Source organism: Salvelinus fontinalis, chromosome 18 (assembly GCF_029448725.1).
Source record: "Salvelinus fontinalis isolate EN_2023a chromosome 18, ASM2944872v1, whole genome shotgun sequence".
NCBI classification, from domain to species: Eukaryota; Metazoa; Chordata; class Actinopteri; order Salmoniformes; family Salmonidae; genus Salvelinus; species Salvelinus fontinalis.
In genome coordinates, this window is record NC_074682.1 from 15,942,413 (window position 1) to 15,965,996 (window position 23,584).

Here is a 23,584-nt window from a genome sequence, read left to right on the forward strand (position 1 = left end):
CAGGAGTGCTAATAACCTATAATACAGTATGTAAATAGCCCAGAGGATCTGTCAGACAATCACAGCAAATCATTTATTTAGGTATCCTCTAGTTCTGATGAGCTCCGTGTACAGTACTTGTTACAAAACCTGACAATCAGAATTGGCACAACCATTTCCCATTTTAATACACCGACACAATGGACCAGGTACAGTAGTAGTCTCTGCCAGATCGAAGGAAAAACAGATGAGTGTTTTATGGCTGTTTATGTGTTGGACAGTCCCTGTGTGTGTGTGTGTGTGTGTGTGTGTGTGTGTGTGTGTGTGTGTGTGTGTGTGTGTGTGTGTGTGTGTGTGTGTGTGTGTGTGTGTGTGTGTGTGTGTGTGTGTGTGTGTGTGTGTGTGTGTGTGTGTGTGTGTGTGTGTGTGTGTGTGTGTGTGTGTGTGTGTGTGTGTGTGTGTGTGTGTGTGTGTCAGTGGAAACATCAGGCAGAGTGTTTTCTCCTGCTTGTACCACTCTGTGCAGCACAGGGGCACTCATCCACAACTCTCCATATCAGTCAGAGAGAGAGACACAGACAGTGAGACGTGGATGTGTATACATTTAGAGCCTAACACATCATTAATCCTGCTATGGGTTTGTTTTTCTTTTTTTAAAGAGGAACAGGAGTTGGTGATGTGGTCTGGCTGTTATAGGAGAATTGTGAGTACCACACGGACACACACACAAACACCATCCCCTTCTCCCATCATCCATATTATACATAATTGCTTTAATTCCTCTGATGAGACAGGGAGAGAGAGATAAGATGGCCGATGATTGGGTTGTTGGATTAATGAGGAGGAGATGAATGTGAAATGGTCTCACTAAAGACAAAAGACCCGTTCATGATAGCAAAAAGCTCAGACAGACCCCTGTGGACTAGAAACAAGACACAGCATATACACACAAGACACAGAATATCAGACTTCAAACAGCACTCTGCTGGAGTGTGATAGACAGTACAAAGGCACAGAGAAACATCTCATTAACTAGCCGCGATCACTGAAGTGAACACGAGAAGATCCAAAACGATCAAGATGTTTTTCTCCTGTCTCCACCAACATCACTCGGCCTTGTCCCTTACCTCAACAACAACAACAAAAAATCATGCTTTTGTCACCTCTCACATTTACATGTGCTTATTTTGATGTAATTCAGTAATCAATGTTGTTGCAGGGATGTGCTTTTTAATAATAGAAGGAGTGAACTCAGTCATCATCTCTTGGGGACCAGTGGAGTCTTCTCTATCGGTAACAGGGTGGGATGTGAGCGCTGCGGATTGGGGCCTGCCCAACAGAGGCAACCACCGTGTGAGGTGACCCGGTGGGGTCAGGCCACTTAGTCCCCCTTCGCGCTCCCAGTGGTACGCCAAAAAGAACATGGAGGTGGTAGCAAAAACAGAAACAGAGCCTTGATTGTGCCGAAGGCAGGTTCGCCCCCCCCCCCCCCCCCTGCATCTCTGGGCCTCGAGGAAGAAAATGTAAATGGTATTTTGTATTTTGTTTCAGTCTGGATGGGTTTATTCTAGCAGCGGGTAAAACTCTAGCTGATTAAGAGTCAATGAGTGCTCTCTGCTTTCCCCTGCTATAGCCTATTGTGTTGTTGTGTAAGGGAGAGCTGACATAGGGGGACGCGTCCTACTGTGCAGTACCATGGTTTATTTCACTGGGACGGACGCTGATGGCTGAAACAAGTGACCGAGCTGGTTGACAAGACAACCTGCTGAGTGATCGGGCCGTCTTATTGGCACTTATTGACCAGAAGCAAAGCCCCCCCACAATTTGTCACATGTAAACTAAACGGATTATACATTTGGTTTTGTCCTGCTACCAGTAACAACCCAGCTAACAAATCTAGGGAGAAAGAACGTTTTTGTAATGTTAGCCATAATGTTCCTCTAATGTTTGAGTGTCCCGTTTCCGTTAGTTAGGGTAACATTCTATCTGTAGCTAGGTTTCCATCCAATTGGCAACAGATTTCCATGCAAATATTCTAAAATAGCATAAAGAAAATATGTTTCCACCGAACTGACTTGTTGCCGATAGGGTAGGAGTTCTTATGTTATGGATAAGAGCGAGAATGTTTTATTTGTCAAAACGTCCGGCAAGCATCAATCATCATGTCACCAGAAGAAGACCCTTGACATTTACTGGAAAGATTATTTATTATTTTATTTAACTAGGCAAGTCAGTTAAGAAGAAATTCTTATTTACAATAAGACTCTTGACATTAATTGGAAAGGAGCTATACATTTTGAGTGTCTTATTCTGATGATCGATGCTTGACTACCGTTTTGACAAATAAAAACATTCTCGCTTTTCTTTTGCCTATATCAGTTCTTTTTAAGTCTTAATTCTAACAGTTTATATTTTTACACTAAATGTCCAAAAGTATGCGGACCCTGTCAAATTAGTGGATTCGGCTGTTTCAGCCAAACCGCAGCAATGTTCCAACATCTAGTGGAAAACCTTCCAGCAAGAGTGGATGCTGTTATAGCAGCAAAGGGGAGACCAACTTCATATTAATGCCCATGATTTTGGAATGAGATGTTCAGGTGCAGGTGTCCACATACTTTTGGCCATGTAGTGTATCATATGAGTATATTTTTCAAGTCAAATAGGATTCCCTCAACATTTCTATAATGTCCAAAAGCTTTCAGGTCGAAAATTTGTGATAAACTTTTAAGTTGCATCTTTGTTCCAAGATGACGTAGCAGTCGGACATCTGTTTTTGTCTTGTCTTGTCCAGTATATATATTGTTTTCTTTGTATATATTTCGCATACTCTCCTGTATCCCGCCTCACCCAATGTGGTACGGATCTGCTATTTTTTATACTTTAGAACCCGGAACCCCCATCAGAAGCTAGCCAGCTAACTAGCTACTAGCTAGTAGTCAGTTAGCCACTGCTAGCGGTCATCACCGTTAACTCGAACATCAGTCAGCCTCAGCCCGGTCAATTCCTGCCAGTCTGCACAGCGCGATATCAACCCAGAGCATATCGGACTGCTTTTCTCTACCACATCTCCGGATTCCGACTGCAAGCTCTGAACCTTTACACCGGATCATCGCAGCTAGCTACCTGCTATCCGAGTGGCTACTCCGGGCAAACGTCTCCGTCCCGAAGCAAGCACCAGTTAGCCTGGAGCTAGCCTGGAGCTAGGCCCATCTCCCGGCTAGCCGAAGAGATCCATCAGCCAATTCCTGGGCTACAGTACTTCTTTAGCCAATTGGCCTGGACCCCTTTACTGCCGACAAGGAGCCCCGCTCTCATTTGTTGCCTTCTGTAACCGTAAAAGCCTTGGTTTCATGCATGTTAACATTAGAAGCCTCCTCCCTAAGTTTGTTTTATTCACTGCGTTAGCACACTCCGCCAACCCGGATGTCCTAGCCGTGTCTGAATCCTGGCATTGGAAGACCACCAAAAATCCTGAATTTTCATCCCTAACTATAAAATTTTCCAACAAGAAAGAACTGCCAAAGGGGGCGGAGTTGCAATCTACTGCAGAGTTCTGTCATACTATCCAGGTTTGTGCCCAAACAATTCGAGCTTCTACTTTTAAAAATACACCTTTCCAAAAACAAGTCTCTCACCGTTGCCGCTTGTTATAGACCCCTTTCAGCTCCCAGCTGTGCCCTGGACACCATATGTGAATTGATTGCCCCCCATCTATCTTCAGAGTTCGTACTGTTAGGTGACCTAAACTGGGACATGCTTAACACCCCGGCCGTCCTACAATCTAAGCTAGATGCCCTCAATCTCACACAAATTATCAAGTAACCTACCAGGTACAACCCAAAATCTGTAACCATGGGCACCCTCTTAGATATCACCCTGACCAACTTTCCCTCTAAATACACCTCTGCTGTCTTCAACCAGGATCTCAGCGATCACTGCCTCATTGCCTGCGTGCATAATGGGTCCACGGTCAAACGACCACCCCTCATCACTGTCAAATGCTCCCTAAATCACTTCAGCGAGCAGTCCTTTCTAATCAAATTGGCCCGGTTATCCTGGAAGGATATTGACCTCATCCCATCAGTAGAAGATGCCTGGTTGCTCTTCAAAAGTTATTTCCTCACCATCTTAAATAACCATGCCACATTCAAAAAATGTAGAACTATGAACAGATATAGCCCTTCGTTCACCCCAGACTTGACTGCCCTTGACCAGCACAAAAACATCCTGTGGCCTTCTGCATTAGCAAAGAATAGCCCCCGCAATATGCAACTTTTCAGGGAAGTCAGGAACCAATATACTCAGTCAGTTAGGAAAGCTAAGACTAGCTTTTTCAAACAGAAAGGTGCATCCTGTAGCACTAATTCCAAAAAGTTTTGGGACACTGTGAAGTCCATGGAGAATAAGAGCACCTCATCCCAGCTGCCCACTGCACTGAGGATAGGAAACACTGTCACCACGATAAATCTACGATAATCGATCATTTCAATAAGCATTTTTCTATGGCTGGCCACGCTTTCCACCGGGCTACCCCTACCCCGTCCAACATCTCAGCACCCTTGCATCAACTTTCCCAACCCCCCCCCCCCCCCCCCCCAGCTTCTCCTTCACCCAAATCCAGACAGCTGATGTTCTGAAAGAGCTGCAAAATCTAGATCCCTACAAATCAGCTGGGCTAGACAATCTGGACCCTCTCTTTCTAAAATGATCTACAGAAATTGTTGCAACCCCTATTACTAGCCTATTCAACCTCTCTTTCATATCATCTGAGATCCCTAAAGATTATTAAGCTGCTGCAGTCATCCCCCTCTTCAACGGGGGAGACACTCTAGACCCAAACAGTTATAGACCTATATCCATCCTGCCCTGCCTTTCTAAAAATCTTCAAAAGCGAAGTTAACAAACAGATCACCGACCATTTTGAATCGCACCGTACCTTCTCCACTATGCAATCTGGTTTCCGAGCTGTTCATGGATGCACCTCAGCCACGCTCAAGGTCCTAAACTATATCATAACCGCCATCAATAAAAGACTGTACTGTGCAGCCGTCTTCATCGACCTGGCCAAGGATTTTGACTTTGTCAATCACCACATTCTTATCGGCAGACTCAATAGCCTTGGCTTCTCAAATGACTGCCTCACCTGGTTCACCAACTACTTCTCAGATAGATTTCAGTGTGTCAAATCGGAGGGCCTGTTGTCCGGACCTCTGGCAGTCTCTATGGGGGTGCCACAGGGTTATATTCTCAGGCCGACTCTTTTATCTGTATATATCAATGATGTCGCTCTTGCTGCTGGTGATTCTCTACGCAGACGACACCATTCTGTATCATCTGAACATCTATCACTCCAGTGTTAATGCTAAATTGTAAATATTTCGCCTCTATGGCCTATTTATTGCCTTACCTCCCTACTCTTCTACATTTGCACACACTGTACATAGATTTTTCTATTGTGTTATTGACTGTACGTTTGGTTATGTGTAACTCTGTGTTGTTGTTTTTGTCGCACTGCTTTGCTTTATCTTGGCCAGGTCGCAGTTGTAAATGAAAACTTGTTCTCAACTGGCCTACCTGGTTAAATAAAGGTGAAATAAAAAATACAAATATACATTTTTTGAAAATGTCTACATTGGTCAGTCCAAAATGTATTTTTAATTCTGTCATAGAAATAATTGCATTTCCTATTACCACGTCATCCATGTGTACCAATTTATCAGTGAATTCTGAAACGCTATCAAAGGATTGTTCCATAGGGGTTTGTTTTTAGGGAGTGATATTGGTTCTTGTATTATCCGTTTCATGAAAATATTCTGGAGATGAGCATGCGCATCTTCAATATGTACCCATTGTTCCTCTTTAGTGCATTTACAATATGTCGCAAGTAAAAGCCTTGGGTAGCGAGTTGATACAATTCCAATTCTGTAAGGTTAAAACCACCCTCAGACTTAGGGACATTTAAAAAGTTTTATTTGCCCATATGAACTCTGTTATGGCAGAGCATACTTTTTCAGGGAATGTCTTCGGTGGTGTAATTGGTATTATCGAAAATAAATATAAAATGTTTGGGAGCCATGCCATTCTAAATAGGTTTATTCTAACTGTAAGATTTATGGAGAGATTATTCAATTTAATTAGATCTGCTTCATGTTACTGAGTAATGGGATAAAGTTATCATTATATATTTGTTGTTTGTTGTCACTTATTAAGTGTCCTAAGTATTTATTATTTGTTGTGGTCCACTTAAGGGATTGCTGTTGTTGTCCACTTATTTTCTTTTTTCCTATTGCCATTAGGAAAAAAACGTTGATGTTATTTTATATCCTGAGATTTTAGAGTATTCCGAAAATATATATATATATATATTTTTTTACCCCTTTTTTCGCCCCAATTTTGCAGAATCCAATTGGTAGTAGTTACTGTCGTGTCTCATCGCTGCAACTCCCGTATGGACTCGGGAGAGGCGAAGGTCGAGAGCCATGCGTCCCCCGAAACACAACCCAACCAAGCCGCACCGCTTCTTGACATAATGCCCATCCAACCCGGAAGCCAGCCACACCAAGGTGTCAGAGGAAACAACGTACACCTGGCGACCTGGTCAGCATGCACTGCACCCAGTCCGCCACAGGAGTCACTAGTGCGCAATGAGACAAGGATATCCCTGCCGGCCAAACCCTCCCCAAACCAGACGACGCTGGGCAAATTGTGTGCCGCCCCATGGGCCTCCCAGTCGCAGCCGGCTGTGACTGAGCCTGGGCTCGAACCCAGAATCTCTAGTGGCACAGCCTTAGACCACTGCGCCACCCGGGAGGCCCTTCTGAAAATATTTTTAACAGGGGGCATTAAGTTTTCAATATTAGTCAGATATATCAGGACATTGTCGAAAATAAATGTAGTTTATTTTCATGTTTACCAATACTGATACCTGTTCTGTCTAATTCTTTCTGCAAGTTCAATTGCCAGTGCAAACAGGAGGGGGGAGAGAGGACATCCCTGTCTCGTACCCCTTTCTAAAGAAATGTCATCAATTTCATAATGTATTATTTGTATATATTTTTGCTTTAAGATATTTACATAATATTTTTATGAAATTTGTTATTTTAGCTGGAAAGTTGAACGCTTCCAAAGTTTTGAATAGAAAAGGCCACTCAAGACGGTCGAAAGGCTTTTCTGCATCAACAGCCATTATTGATAAATAGAGTATTGTATTCTACTAAAACATGTTTTTGCATTTGTTTGAATTTGCCTATATTAAATAAACCCTTTTTCATTAATATGTATCAAGTCTTGTAATATTTTTACCATTCTGTTGCTTATTGCGCACAATTGACCCAACGTCGTAAGGGTTTGGCCGGGGTAGGCCGTCATTCTAAATAAGAATTTGTTCTTAACTGTCTTGCCTAGTTAAATAAAGGTTAAATAAACAAAATAAATGAGTTTTGTTATTATTTTATTGTCGCAATTTATTAACGTTTAAAAATACCTAACGTTGTATTAAAAAAGTAGTTTGAAATGTTTTGGTAAAGTTTACATGTAACTTTTGATATATTTTGTAGTGACGTTGCGCAAGTTGGAAGCTGTGTTTTTCTGGATGAAACGCACCTAATAAATTGACATTTTGGATATATATCGACGGAATTAATCGAACAAAAGGACCATTTGTGATGTTTATGGGACATATTGGAGTGCCAACAAAATAATTTTGTCAAAGGTAAGGCATGAATTATATATTTTTTTCTGCGTTTTGTGTCGTGCCTGCAGTGTTGAAATATGCTACTCTCTTTGTTTACTGTTGTGCAATCATCAGATAATAGCATCTTATGCTTTCGCGAAAAGCCTTTTTGAAATCTGGCATGTTGGCTGGATTCACAACGAGTGTAGCTTTAATTTGGTATCTTACATGTGTGATTTAATGAAAGTTTGATTTTTATATAATTTTATTTGAATATGGCGCTCTGTATTTTCCCTGGCTATTGGCCAGAGAGGTTACCCCAGAGAGGTTAACGTGTCTAGAACATTCCTACCATATATTATGAGAACATGGCAACCATGCTCTGTGTATGTTTGGTGGAACGTTAATGGAATATTCTCCTAACCCACAGAAAACTGGAAACAGGAATGTTCGTGTAATATTTTCATTTCACGTGTCTAGAACTTTAATATCTTATATTCTGAGAACATGGTAACCACGTTCTGGTATCTTAGAAACATTCCTTGCATTTCACAGGAACATTCCTATGAAAACGTTAGTTAATGACCTAATGAGACTTTTAAGGGAATGTTCTCTAAAGTTGTGGGAACGTTTGTTTGGAACCACATTATAGAGAGCGTGATAGATCGTCGTGGTCACACTTTATTTGGATAGTCCGGATAGTCCATCTGTAGATGCTCTACAGATGGTCATAATATCAACAAACTATCTGTTTATAAGCAACTACTTGCTAAGTTTAGGGCTAGGGTTAGGTTTAGAATAAGGGGTAAGGGTAAGGGTAAGGGTAAGGGTAAGGGTAAGGGTAAGGGTAAGGGTAAGGGTAAGGGTAAGGGTAAGGGTAGAGTTAGGGCTAGGGTAAGGGTGAAGTTTAGGGTTAAGATAAGGGTTAAGGTTAGGGTTAGGGTAAGGGTGAAGTTTAGGGTTAAAGTTAGGTTAGGGTTAATAGATAGATAAATGTTACTGGTAGTCTGTAGATAGTCTGCAGAGCATCTACAGATGGACTATGCAAATAAAGTGCTTCCATCCCAGCTTGAACCTCACTAGTAGAACCACATAAGTGATGGTCATGAGACCCCACTGCTTATTGTTTGTTTATTTCCAGTTTCCTATCAGTAGGTTACTAGCATTAATCAAGTTAGATCAACCATCATTGTCAGAGCACCACAGGAGAGAGATTTATATTGTCATTTGTTTTCTTTTAATTACTGCCCATTTCTCTTCCGTCATCAAATTAGTGCAGGGAGAGGCCACTCCTAATGGCTTTGACTTAATGATGATTACAGACAATATTGGTTTCACCTTTCAGTAAACAGCCACTGGCTGCTGGAGAATAAATCACGGTGGGCTACAGATATATCAGAAGGCTTCAGTACAGAATGACACAAGTTTGGGCAGAGCTCTCAAAAACACTGGTTTATTTTCTTCTCCAACTTCTCCTAGGTCCTTTGGGGGTCCCATGTTCTTCCCAGGGGGGCACTTGTAGCGACCACAGCTTCCCACAGGGACAAGGATTATCTCCTGTCAGCTCCAGAGTGTTCCAGTGCTCAGCCCAGCCCAACCCAGCCTGCCTGTCTCATACAGGGCCTGATAATGGGAACATGGGCGCAGTGGGGACAGTCTTATCTGCTGTTAAGCTTTCCCTTGGGGAATGGAGAGGCAAAGACCACTTATTTTCTTCTTCACTCCCTTTCTCCATCCTATTCCCCCCTTCTCTCTCTCCTTCTTAGCCTTTGTCGGTAGATTATCTGGCTTAGAAACACACACCCCAAACCCTGTCAGAACAACACAGGGGGTGAAGACTGGACGGGAGATGGGAACATAAAGAGGGGAATAAGAGAGGGACCTCAACCACCCTATGTCCATTCCAATGCCTCCTTGGCCCCGGTAGAGAACCACCGAAAGGATTGGTTCAATAACACTGTTTCTCTGAGTTTTTGGTAATGCTCTATTTGAATATTTTATGATCTTTGTTATTTGCCTATCAGGCTCAGAAATGTGACTAACAGACCACAGTCATAGTAATGGTAGCTTAATAGTCCATAGTCTACAATTACACACCTTGTGAAGCAACATAAACTCAACACAGAACCCTTTGTCTCCACTCATATGATCCCATAGTGAACAGTCACTGTCCCCCTCTCTAACGGTACAGAGCCATCCCTACCCAATCCCTCCTTAAAGCAGCAGCCCAGACACCCCATCTGTCTGTCCTGACCTGTGTTTTGGCACACGAGGGTAAGTGTTCCAGTCTAACTGATCCTCTGGCTGACTTCCCACAGTGTTACAGCAGTCAGTCAGGCTGCCAGCAGCCTCCCTCCCTAACAGCCCAACCCAGACATCTCTCTGTGGCGCTGCAGTATTGATATTGCATAGGGTTGCCTAGCAGGCTTTTAATGAAGGCTCAGATTGATCGTGCATCAGTGGACCTCTGGATCATTCTGATTGCTATCATTTGTTTCTCCCTGCAGAGCTTGGCTTGTAATCTATATTGGGGAGCCAAGTGCACATGTACCACAGTCACACATACAAGTATCAACCACCTGTCAACACGAAAAAGAGAAAAACAAGAAGTTGAGGAAGGAAGACAACTTGAGGGAGAGACCAGAGAAAGATCCAGAGAGACATGTGTGAAGAATCCTATGAATCAGAGTGACTTTTCCCCCCTCTAATGTTGTCTCGTTACCACCACCCCATACCTCCACCACGATCCCCACCCCCAGCTCAGAGTGCAAAAGTAACCACAGCCCATGTCAAGGTCAGTTCTGGGGTGGGGCTCCTGCATTTCTAATCAGGCATCCATTAGGCCCATGTCACAACCACACACAGCTGTCAGGACCCTGTGGCTGTGCTCCTGACCCTGCTACACCCACTAACTCTCTGGAGAGAGGGAGAGTGGGAGGGAGGGAGAGAGTGTGGTGGAGGTACAGTACAGCATGCCCTCCAGCTAGCCCACATTTCTATTGGCCTACTCTCAGACAGAACTACATGTCACAAAGCAATGTAATGACACGATGCAAACATGAATCTTGCATAAGGCAATAACTCTTTCCAGTAGTGAATGCAGTTGCATAATGCCCTAAATTAATACTTAACCGCTGATTCAATGAAGTCTTCTTCTTTTTTTAAATATATTCCCCTCACATAATTTCGATTACCACTCTCTTTTCATTCCATTAAATAGAAATTAGATGAGCTTTGATGAAGATCAGCAGCCTTGCCTGTTAATTAACACAGCGTCGACGGGTAGAGCACAGCCCCATCCATCTAATGAAGTAATCACCAGACCAATGGCCGTCTCCCTGCCCCTCTCTTTATAAGCTCTCTCCATTCCCCCATTCTCTCTGCTCAGATGGGTGATAAAACAGGCGCAGGACATACACTCAGCTATTCAAGCATGTGAAATTATAATAAAGGCCTATCACATTTTACTGTGCATCACACTGAGCTAAAGGTCAATTAGATTCATGGAGAAAAGGAGCGTAGCGGATGGATGTCCTCTGGTAATGAACAGCATGTAATGCAGTGTGCCACTAATGTGTGGAGCAAGAAAAAAGCACTAAAACCAAAATGTGGAGTGGAGGAGCCAACTCAAGCCACCATAAATCAGTCCATAAATCAGGGGTGTCAAACTCATTCCATGGAGGGCCCACTGTCTGCTGGTTTTGGGGTTTTCCTTTCAATTAGGACCTAGACAACCAGGTGAGGGGTAGTTCTTTACTAATCAGTGACCTTAATTCATCAATCAAGTCCAAGGGAGGAGTAAAAACCCGCAGACACCTGGCCCTCCGTGGAATGAGTTTGACATGTGCCATAAATCCATAGTGTATAGGAACATACACAGAGATATACTGCCTTTCTATAGGAAGAGATTTATGTTTTACTAAAGCAGGATTCAATTATTAATGACCGCTATATAAAAGCAATAAAATGAACTGTATAATCCTTAAATGGAAGTCAAATGGAAGGCTCCCTAAACTGAAGCTTCCAGAAAGCGCAGCAGCAAAGGTTTATTTGCTACCCCTTCATGCTTCATATAAGCCCCCAATGGTTGTTAATCATTACTGTGTGTAAACATTAAAGCAATGATGTTAGCAGCAGGAGACTTGGGGATTGAAGAAAAGCCTTTGAGAATCCGGATGTAAGACATTTCAGCACGTCCCTCAAGAAACGTGTATGTAAGATGAGTGGTAATGCAAGTGGGCATTGCAGAGACTTAGTAAGAAGGTGAGAAACTGCCTAGTGCCTCCCCCAAACACATTTAAATCAACCACCTGCCAGCCTCCCTCCCACAGACCTTCCTGGTTCATGCCTCCCATTCAGCTGATGGGAGCTCAGAGCTAGAGACACAAAGAGAAGGAGCTGCTTCTGTGTCTATCTGTCTGTCCCATAACACCAGGCTGGCAGGCTGGCACACTGAGGGGTGCCTCTGTGTGTGGCCTGTACATTGGCACACACAGGGGCTTTACTGGGATGCCTTCCTGAGAGGCGGGCACCGGGCCCAATGTTGACAAAGCCTGGTATGGTCTGCTGTCACCCCATTCTGGGTGCATCCAGTGGAAAGAATCAATTAGACCGTACTACAACAGACCACTTTTATATTTGACTTTTAATCAGTGTGCAGGAGGAGAGCAGGGGCATGGAGAGAGGAAGCAGACCAGTGTGATGAGTGGTGGTGATCTGGTTAAATACGGTCAGAAAACAGACAGAGTGCTACTTCCGACATGAGAGGGGATCTGATATGAATGTGCTATGAGGAAAGAATAGCACCACAACGGTCAGATTCGGGGAGCAGAGAGAGAAGAGGCCCTTTGTGGTGAGCTATCAAAAGCACCTTACGCAACCGCCTGCAAGAAATGTAAAGATGACACATTTCTGGAGTCAGAAAACAATCAGGCTTGGTGAAGGAACAGTGATTAAAAAAAACTCAAATCACTTTAAAGTTTTGATGTGGCTGAGGCTGATCTCTTCCTTTGAAAAGTTTATTTAAGACTTCTTTCTCAGTGTTATCCAGCCTGCCACAGGCCTCCTCTGGCAGAGAGGAAGGGAAGAAAGGGAGAGGTGAACAGTGCCCGCCTCGCACCCTGGGGTTGATGTGGAGATCAGGCTTCAAACAGAATAACTCACCAAAGGGACATCATTCCCCTGTCATTCCTCTCCGGTTTTACAGACATGCAGAAAGTGAAAGTTAAGCCTCTTCTTTAAGGCCACTCTTTAGCTAACAGAAATGTACCTGAGCTGCATTTCAGTGACACTGCAGTAAACTACTGAATAAAGGCAGTAGTAGGTGAATATAGGTGACAGATCAATTAATGTCAGCTGTAGTTTTTACAAATGATTACGAGGCTGTGAGAGGTAGGCAGCTGTGCACATATGGCTACATTTGTTCACTGCTGCTCATACAGCTGCCCAACTGTTCATATGGACTAGAATAGATTCATCTGTTACCTCAGTGTTATCTGTATAAAATAGACAGGTTTTCCAATAGGTCTACAGTCAATTTAAACAGCACAGTGTTATGTAGCTATGAATGTATCAGGTATGTGATCAGTATTGTTTGCATCATGAGAATATAACAGCTCAGCTTGTGGTATAAATCCATGCGCTGAGGGAATCCCAAACCACAGAGGGTTCTGCTGTTTCAGTCATTGATTTATAACTCTTAGCTTGGACATCAAGCCTGGGGGGCTGTCCCACTCAGATGCCCCTGATCCTTTCTTATTCAGGGTGAGTGGCAGATGGACAGATGAGTCCACCAGAGGGGTTGTGCTGTGGTTAAAACCAACGATCACCGCTTACTGAGACCACACAATCAACCCCAAACCTACACTATTCAGTCCACACAATTGGGCTTTGGTTTAACACCAAAGAAGCAGAGTATTTGAGGTGAAATATGTCACTCTGAATAAAGTGGTTTGAATGTGTGAGTTCTGTCTGGTGCTGATAGACTATTCCCTATGGTACACGCTGTGGTGTTGACAGTAGCCTGCTGTGCAGTTGTCTCTTTACAGCAGCCATGGTGATGCCATACTAATGAGTTGATGCTATTTCTGCTCCATGAGATGTGTAACCAGCTATGCAACAGTCCAGTACAACATCAGATTCACTCCACCCACTGACAGGCTTATGATGTTCACATCAAAGATGTACCGCATGCATACGCACAGAGACACGAACAAACTCATAGAAGTCAATAACAAGATGTAAACAAGTCTTACCTTCCTTTCCAAACAATGCTTCTCAAATATTCTCTCGCAGTGTTCAGAGACCAAGGTCTGGAAGTAAACACAGAAAGTCAAGAGAAGATTAAAAAGATCAGGAGTCAGACACAACATCAATAGAGAGCTGAAAATAAACCCATTAAAGTATTATTGTTACCCACATGAAAAAAATACTACAGTATACTATGGTATAAATACTGTAGTATTCACTGTAGTGTTTTTGCATACTTTACTGTAGTATTCACGGTAGTACACTGTAGTATTTACAGTTAACTATATTATAACTACTGTAGTAAAAGAAAACTGTAGTACATACTATAGTAACCCTTATGAAAAAAGATTGCAGTTAGAGTGTTTTAGTGTTTTCGTATAACTAAAGTTAGAGTGCAGTATAACTGCAGTATGCTACAGTATGCTGATTGCAGTTACAGTGTTTTAGTGTTTTAGTACAACTAAAGTTAGAGTGCAGTATAACTGCAGTATGCTGCAAATACTGCATCCAAAATAACACCGTTTTTTTTACTGCAGTAATGATGCAGTATAACTGCAGTTCAACTGCAGTACTCTGCAGTTACTGCGTCCAAAATACCACAGTCAACTGCAGTTACTGCACTTTTAAAACTGTAATCTTTTTATGTAAGGGAATTAATGTAGTGTTTTGGCAGATTGTAGTATACTGTAGTATTTACTGTAGTTTTTTTGTAGATTGTAGTATACTGTAGTATTCACTGTAGTGGTTTTGCGTACATTACTGTAGTATTTACTGTCGTGTTTTTGTTTTATTATCTCTGACAAAAAATGGAGGCTTTTTCTTTGAGGAAATACTATTTTCTATAACCTGTTGGGAACACAATATATGGTCTATAATTGGCATGTAGGTTTCTCAATGATGGATGGCAGAAATTGGGATATGGGGGAGGGCATTAGGCAGGGTGTATGCAAATGAAGTACTGTAGTATTGACTATAGTTAAAAAAGTGTAGGGTTTTTGCAGCTGTAGTGTTTTTGCCGACATTACTGTATTATTTGCTACAGTGTTTTTTGCAGAGAATACTGTAGTATTTACTATAGTATTCTACAACATTCAATAGTAAGTACTACACATGATCGAGGATAATACAGTATGAAGTATACTACTCTACAGTATACTACAGTTTACTACAGAATTCTATAGTAAACTGTAGTGTTTTCTCATGTGGCTAGTTAAAACATTGTCTTTTTCTCCCTGTTAGGGTGTCAAAGTGAGTGAATGCATCATACTCTTTTCATGCAGCCTATTCCTGATCTGGGATGCGTGTAGACCACATAAAACAGCCTCTGTCCATACTCCATTCTGGCTATTTTTGGTGTTTACGCGTTACTCCATTACGACTTATCCCCAACAGATGCCATACTCTATTGTTGTTCCTCATTAACAGATGCCTTCCACCATTATGATTCCTTCCCAGCAGATGACACTCACAACCACCGCTCCTCCCTCCCAGATGACAGAGAGGTGGATCAAACGTCTGCTTTATGTCTAGATCCTATTTCACTATCAATATCATCAAATACCCAAAAATATATTTTCAATAGACCAGCTCTAACGTCATGCACCTGTCAAAATGTCTGAGAAACAGAAATATCTCTGAACTCACCACGCTCTTTCAAATCAGCAAGCTCTTTAAAAACTGGCTCTACTTCTAAAACTGTCTCGATCTCTAAAATTGTCTGTATGTCTTAAACTATCTATATTTGTTTTCTTTAATTGCCTGCTGAAGGCTTTGTTCTGTGCCTGGCTGTGAAGACAAGACACGTTGACAGTGTTGAAGCTATCTGCTCTTTGTTGTGATTGGCTGGGTGTCAACGTCCAGTGTGTAAACCACTCAGCCATGTTGCCAAACCAAGCTCTTATCTCCATAAAAGACAGGACTGAACACCGCACCAAACAATCTATTCCCATCATACCGGACTCTGACCTACAGCTCTCAGTAATGATATGACTCAACAAACATTTAATTCTTTGTTCTCTGTAAAATAATTCTGTGGTCCTAAAGTAGATAACGCTTTACACCACAGACACTAAGCAAGGGTAGCATTTTGGGAGTGTGTGTGCGCGTGCCTGCGTGTGTGTCAGGGGGTGTTTGATATTCTAAGAATAACACCTAAGAATAACACATGGAGCTCAATGCCAGGTCATGCCAGCCACTCACGGGCATCAAAGGGAGGAGAGGCAGCGCACCTGTCTGTCTGTTTGTCTGTCCATCTCAAGATTCTATATGCCACCCTATGCTGTGTTCTCAAAGGCAGCGATATGAGGCAGGTTAACACATGCCTGATAAATACAGGGGAAAGGGACAGGGTGTTCACAACACAAACATATTACTCATGTCAGGTTGAGGAGACAAACCCATATACCCAAAAGGTTTTATTTGGCCTACAAAGACACCCACAGACATCCAGTGAAACACAATTTCAAAAGTAGCTTAGAAACGATTAATTTTCCTCTTGTCTCACTAAAATAAAAAAGATTGACAGTTGTAATACAAATAACAGAAGTGAGAGGCAATGGTTTCAGTGGACAGAGGGTGACAAGGCGATGGGACAACCACAGCAGAGAGAAAATGCGACACCTGGCCTCGTCTTTGATTCGGATAAAAGGATGATACATCACAAAGTGACAGGGCAAAAAAAATGGTTACTACACAGAGGAAGGGGAACGAGAAGAAAAGTCTATTTTTAGTACAAGTAAAAAATATTATTCTCCATCAATTATTGTCCCTCACTGCACTGCAACGTGAGATCTCATTGTTAGAAACATTCTCATATTTTCAGGACTAAAACTACATAGGAATTAAAAATGTTTCAGTGCACAATCCCCTACATGTAATAAGAGGTGGAGGGACTTCGGAGTATAACTGCCTGACACAGCGGTCTTTCAGCAGTTTGATTGTCATCAGGTCTGACTTAGAAGAAGCATCAGGCCGTGTTGCTGTGATTGGGTATGTTATCCTTCTCAACCACACCCCTGATGGATTTCAGTGGAGGGGAATGTTGTTCCTCTCCCCCGATTGATTCCACAACCCTTTCTCTCCCCCAATTAAGAGTTCAATGAGCGGAGCTGCGACTGGACTACTCAATTAGTACTGTCTCCGTGCCAATCCTTCCCTCACTATTCCACCCTCTGCCTCTATCGCTCCATCCATTCCCAGATATTGCTAAGTTATAGTTCAACAACTATTGTGTCTGTGATGATGCACAACATGGCTTTAGGGGGCCTGATGATCACAAGGTTAACTAGTGGATCTCACACGTCATGAAACACAACCAGAGGGGGCAATTCCTAATCTCTTGACCTAATTATGATGAATATTAAACAAAACACCTGAAGCTCAGTTTTCAAACTATTCTATGTCATTGAAATGTATGAGGCAGAATATCAGAGTGTATCTAACTAGCCTACGTGTTAACCAAGAAGACCAAGGAATTGTGAGGCTTAAATCAGAAAGAGAAGATTAGACAGACAGTGGGACGGGATGAGAGAGCCCACATTTGTCCATCCCTTGATCTGTCCACCTTGGGGCCCCTTAACCAAAGCAGTTCAGTTACAGGTCAGAGGCCCTAATGCACCAAGTACTAAACCGCTAATCCCCATGCTTTAGTGAAGTGAAAAATCCAATTTCAGAGATCTGTAATTCCATAAACCTTATTAGGTACCACAATGGCTGGACCAGGCAGGGAGTGGAAAGGAGGGAACGGGGAAGAAGATGACAGGCTTGGGAAGGGACCTCAAAACACTGGGAGGAAGAGAGAGAAAATGACGGGGAGAAATTGGGAGAAATGGAAATGAACAACCTGGCCACAGAGCATTTCATATTATTCTTTAAAAGAAATCTGAGACACTCAATTTAGTATGATATGTTACGTTTAATTTGATATCTATTAATTTGTGGTTGTCCATCACCCATTTTGTATAATATTACAATTTGTATCATATGTAACGAATTAGCAAAATCTACAATATGTTACGAATTTGCAAAATGTATGATATGTTAAGAATTTTAGCTAGGTAGTTAGGTGGCTAATGTTAGCTAGTTGGCTAATGTTAGGTAGGCTAAGGGTTAGTGTTAGAAATTAGGGTTAAGGTTTAGCATTAAATTTAGGAGTTAGGTTAAACCATATGTTTTATGTAACCATACCAAACGTAACATATCATACTAATTTGAGTTTCCCGGATTTAAATGTACTATGTTACATCTAGTCTATGAGACCAGGCTCAAATCAATGATGAGACGAAGCACACAGCAATTGGAGAAAATAGTGTCAGAAGCAGTTGTAATCTTGTTACTCATATACATTGCTGAGTATTTGCCGTGGGCCCCTCAGGAATGCTTCCAAATAGATTTGCAAATGTCCGTAGGCCTACAGCTGTCTAAATGATGAACCACTGAATCATTACGAGAACCCATTCATCATTTACCTCTTTATCTGCAGTCATCATAACATGGAGTTGTAATGAAAATAGACAAACCTTCACTTGGTATGTTACAATATCTTCAAGCAGCAAAAGTTTAAATATAGGTTTCAGCAATGCTATCATTTGGACCCAGCAGCACCCCAAATTACTATTTAAATGCTCAAAGATGAGAAAACACAGGGAACTCATTGCCTCTGTCAGTAACATCACTCAGTCCTAATCTGATTACCTTTCTTCTCTTCTCCCTGTTGCTTACCATGGCGCCTTTAATATTGGTTCCAATTGCACCACTGCATCCTGTACTCATTTAATCATAGCATCGATGGGCCACTTAGCACCACTGTTATCTGAGAGCTGACATCGATTGTTGTCCCTCCCTGTTTTCCAAGAGGGAGGAGGGAAGGGAGGGTGTGTTTGTTTCAGGTTTGGCGTCAATTCCAATTTAATTAGAAATTCCAATTCAATTCTTGAATTTACACATGAAGTGGAGAATTTATGTTGAATTACATTTGAATAAAAAAAATCTTCAAGTTATGTAATTGGATTTGTAAAAACTTTTAATCTTTGGAATTGAATTGGAATTCAATATTTTTATACTTCACAGTTCATGGAATTAATGCACATACTATCAAACCTTGATGGTAAGATCTTTTTAAAATAATTTAAACATATATTCCAGCATAGTTACATAGGCTGTCTGAACAGTTGCATGATCAGCCTGGAAGCCTAATGGAATTTTATTCTTGGAATTTGAAAAACAATGGAATTCAGAGGAATTGAGTTATCTCTGAATTCAAAGACTGACCTGGAATTTGAATTGATTGACATGGAAGTTACAGGGAGAGAGAATAGAATTTGTGGAATTGATAGAATTTAGAATTTGTGGAATTGACCACAACCCTGGTTTGTTTGGTGCTACTGTCTTAATGGGGACCATAGTCAGCATGCAGAGAGAGAGGTATGAAATAGTAATGATGAAGATGGGTAGCTAGAGAGGAACATAATGTTGAAAATGGGGGTGGCAGTGACGCAGAGGATGATGATGACCATGATGACCATGATGGTAATTGGGATGATGATAAGGATTCTTGTGCCTTGTGCCCTCAACAAAAGCATATCATACTCAGAAGGGTTTCCGATCTCAAGATTTCTGCACTTGAAAATATGAGTGAAACTATCAAAGTTAATTTCATAAATAATTCAAAACCATGACGCCAAGGCAAAACTGATCAGAGGACGTCACAAAAGCAGCGATCTAGTTGAAATCAAAGGCATGAATCTCACTGACAACACTAGTGATTGATATGTCCAGTGAAAGATGCAGGACTCTGAAGTCTCCACTCTGGGGCTGACTGGATGGGTGTAATTATATTTCAATGCAGGATACCTACACTGCCGCACCGTTCACATATATAGCAGATTGAAATTACATTGCACAAGCCTCAAGACACACAGCATACACAGAAGATTGCAAACACACACACACATACACTCACCGGACAGAATTTTAGGTACACCCATCTAGTACTCTTTGTCTCCATAACAGCCTGAATTCTTTGGGGCATGAATTTTACAAGTCGGAAACATTCCACAGGGATGTTGGTCCATGCTGACACGATGGCATAACACAGTTGCTGCAGATTGGATGGCGGTACACCTGCACCACCAGCCGCTACCGTTCACATCAGGCAGGATGGGCCCATAGACTCATGCTGCATACGCTAAATCCTGACTCTACCATCAGCATGACTCAACAGGAAACAAGATTCATCGGACCAGGTGATGTTTTTCCACTCCTTCGTTGTTCAGTGTTGGTGATCGCGTGCCCACAGGAACCACTTATTCTTGTTTTTAGCGGATAGGAGTGGAACCCGCTGTGGTTGTCTGCTGCAATAGCCCATCCGTGACAAGGCTTGACGAGTTGTGTGTTCTGAGATGTCGTTTTGCACACCACTTTTATACTGCGCGGTTATTTGTCTGTTTGTGTCCCGCCTGTTAGCTTGCACAACTCTTGCCATTCTCTTTTGACTTTTCTCATCAAGGAGCAGTTTTCACCATTCTCTGTTAACCCTAGTCACTGTCGTGCGCGAAAAGCCCAGGAGGATGTCTGTTTCTGAGATATTGGATCCAGCGTGCCTGGCACTGACGATTATATCAGGCTCAAAATCACTAAGGTCACTCATTTTGCCAATTCTAACATTCAATCGAACAGTAACTGAATGCCTCGATGCCTGTCTGCCTGCTTTATACAGCAAGCCACAGCCACGTGACTCACTGTCTGTAGGAGCGATCCATTTTCTTGAACTGGGTGGTGTACCTAATAAACTGTCCGGTGAGTGTATATAAACACACATCTTTTCTTTATCTCTTCCTCTCTTACACATTCTCATGCTTCTCTCTTTGGACATCTGTTAATTAGAAAAATGGCACTTCAAAACCTTAATCAAAGAGGCCATCCTCTTGAGGTCTACAGTATTTAACATTTTGTAACCAATTATGTCCACTGTTACTTGAAATGATTAACACAGCCATTCACAAACCTTAATTTGGAAGTGATTTAAATACAGCACTAATTTAGCTTTTTATATTTATCACCCTCTGTCTTTGATAAACACAGATATTAATCAAATTTTAAAAATTCTGTCATCCCGTCACGAAACTTACTTACCCAAATTGGTAAATCTGGACCAAAGCGGGCTCCTTAAAAAATAAATACCCTCAGATAACCTCCGTCGTCTATTACATATCTTACATGCTTCATCAGAAACCAAAGCATCTTGGCCAGTTCTATCTCTCAATGCAGAACAATCTTTTGATAGACTAGAATGATCATATCTTTGGTCAGTTTTGGAACATATGGGACTTGGCTTAATAAAAACACTTTATGGCAATCCCTCAGCCATAGTAATAACAGTCAGTACCTGCTCTGTTCCGTTCAGAATAACTAGAAGTAGCAGGCAAGGTGATCCCATCTCACCTCTCCTATTTTTATGGTCTATGGAGCCCCTGAACAAGGCAATTCGACAATCGAAAAAAATTACACCAACATCTCTCAATTCTACAGATCACGTAATTTCATTACACGCCGACGATATCTTGACAATTTATCTCAATCGCTTCCAGAAGCTTTGAAGATCATAGACAAATTCAGCTTCATCTGAAATGATCAAATAAATTATATCTGACCTCAGTAGATGGACTAATATCACAGTTGCTTCAACCGACAGAATATCTATTGTCAAAATAAATATATAACCACGGCTGAATTTCTATAGTTCAGTGGTTCCCTTGTCTCCCCCTTCTGGCTACTGGGATAAAATTCATAGCGTGGTTTCAAAATATACATGGCGAGGTAAGCGATCCAAGATAGAATGAACAAACTTGCATGTACGATGACTATCCGTCCCAAACTTTAAATTGTATTTCCAGGCACTAGCATTTCATCCCATCCTAAATTGATTTAGACATGATTCTTCCACCCCCTGGCTGAGAATAGAGATAAATAGGGTGTCTCCTATTGCCCTGGAAGAGGTGGTCTTTACTGATATATCCATTTTAAACAATGTAAACTAAGTTTTGTCCTATTATAGCTCACACAATATCTATTTGGTGCAAAATTGAAAAACAATGTAACTGGGAATCAGAATGGCATGCCCATACGCCAATATTTCACAATAATCCCTTGTGATCTGGAGGGCGGCCTTTTTCATCCCCCTAAATATGGAATCCTTACCCATGCCGATATCATGGACAGTAAGGGTTTGAAAATATTCCACGATTTGAAAGACATACACATTACCAGACAAATCCTTTTTTCTATATTTACAATTTAGCTATACTGGCCAATGGATTCCCTTGGGAAACCCAACTAATGAACCATCCATTGATGGGATTTATAAATAAATTATCTGGGCTCACGAAAGGGCTGATCTCTATAATATATAAACAACTTCTGGAAAGCTCATATTCTGAGCTAATCATAAAAAAATGATGGTCTAGGGTAAAGGTAACCCTTTAAGTAGAACAGAATATGGGAAGAAAATGACCTTGGCATCCCATAATTTGTACCATCAACTAATACATGAAGGTTGTTCCCTGACTATTTAACACCAAGGAAATGTTTTACGATGAAATTGGCCCATACTCCCAAATGTTCACTGTGTCCCAAAAATCAGGTAGGCACATTCCTTCATATGATGTGGGAGTGCCCTGCAGTTAAACGCTTCTGGGGACAAGTTTAAGAAATTCATTTTGAAGTGCATGAATGTAAATATTCAATGCTTTGCATCGATTAACAATGGTAGCTCCTTGAATTTCTCAATCAATATGAAACGATTACTTCTGGCAGCCAGCACTGCCGCAAAAAAATATGTTGGCTCTTGGACGGCAATCACCTCACTCTCTCTCTCTCAATTCACCAGTGGATACAATTACTATTAGAAATGATAACATTAGAATTATCAAAAGTGAGAATGATTGGTGCTCGTCAAAGAACAATTGACCTGTAACCACCCAAAACAAAAAAATTACAAAACAAACCAATAAAGAGGCCATCTCAGCCAATATCATTAAAGAGAAGAGCTGCAGGTTGAGATTTAAACAGTGATCTACAGATACCTTCTCATCACAAGTACAGCTCACAGCAGCGCATAACGCTGAACAGGAAACTCAGAGGGGAACAGGAGCACTAGTTACAGGTCTCACTTATTACATTACCCAACATATTGTCTTAGATGATCAGTAGTATCAGGGTGTAGACAGTCACAATCCTCCACCATCCTCCAAATCATTCTCAAATTTGAATCATGCTCTTTGCATCTCAGTCTTTGTGTATTATTTAATCACCTCACGACCTTCATCCTCTAGGTAGGCCTATGTTCGACCTAACCAGCTTAATTAAAAGTGGAGGTAAAGTGAGCAGCCACACTAAAGGCAGGAGTCAGACAGCCAGCCATGTCACCTTGAGTTTTGTCACTGTTACCGAAATCTGCCTCCTGTCACTGTACGTGTGTGGTGTGTGTGTGTGCCCCTGTTGGCTGGCTCTGTGGTTAGTGTGTCATGGCCTGCCAATATATCTTCCCCCTGGCTGGGAGACACCAGATGTGTCCTGTACTTAATTCAACAACGGTCAATTCTACAGCCTCTACATGCAGAACCTACAGAACATTCTAGATGAATACACATATGCAGAGCTTGGAACCACACTCTCTCCAAGCACACT

At 41.8% G+C, this 23,584-nt stretch overlaps 1 protein-coding gene across 2 annotated transcripts in view; it reads right to left on the reverse strand.

The window, feature by feature from the left end:
- The window catches only part of LOC129815059 (extracellular sulfatase Sulf-2-like), a 61,573-nt gene that overhangs the window by 35,872 nt on the left and 2,117 nt on the right, over positions 1-23,584 (reverse strand). The window contains exons 1-2 of one of the 2 annotated variants that reach the window (XM_055868377.1): positions 19,860-20,382; positions 13,906-13,962 (exon numbers count right to left, since the gene is read on the reverse strand). The gene's annotated coding sequence lies outside the window, so the exon portion shown is untranslated. Of the gene's footprint in view, positions 1-13,905; positions 13,963-19,859; positions 20,383-23,584 lie in introns of those variants that run through there. The other variant, XM_055868376.1, reaches the window with a different exon arrangement.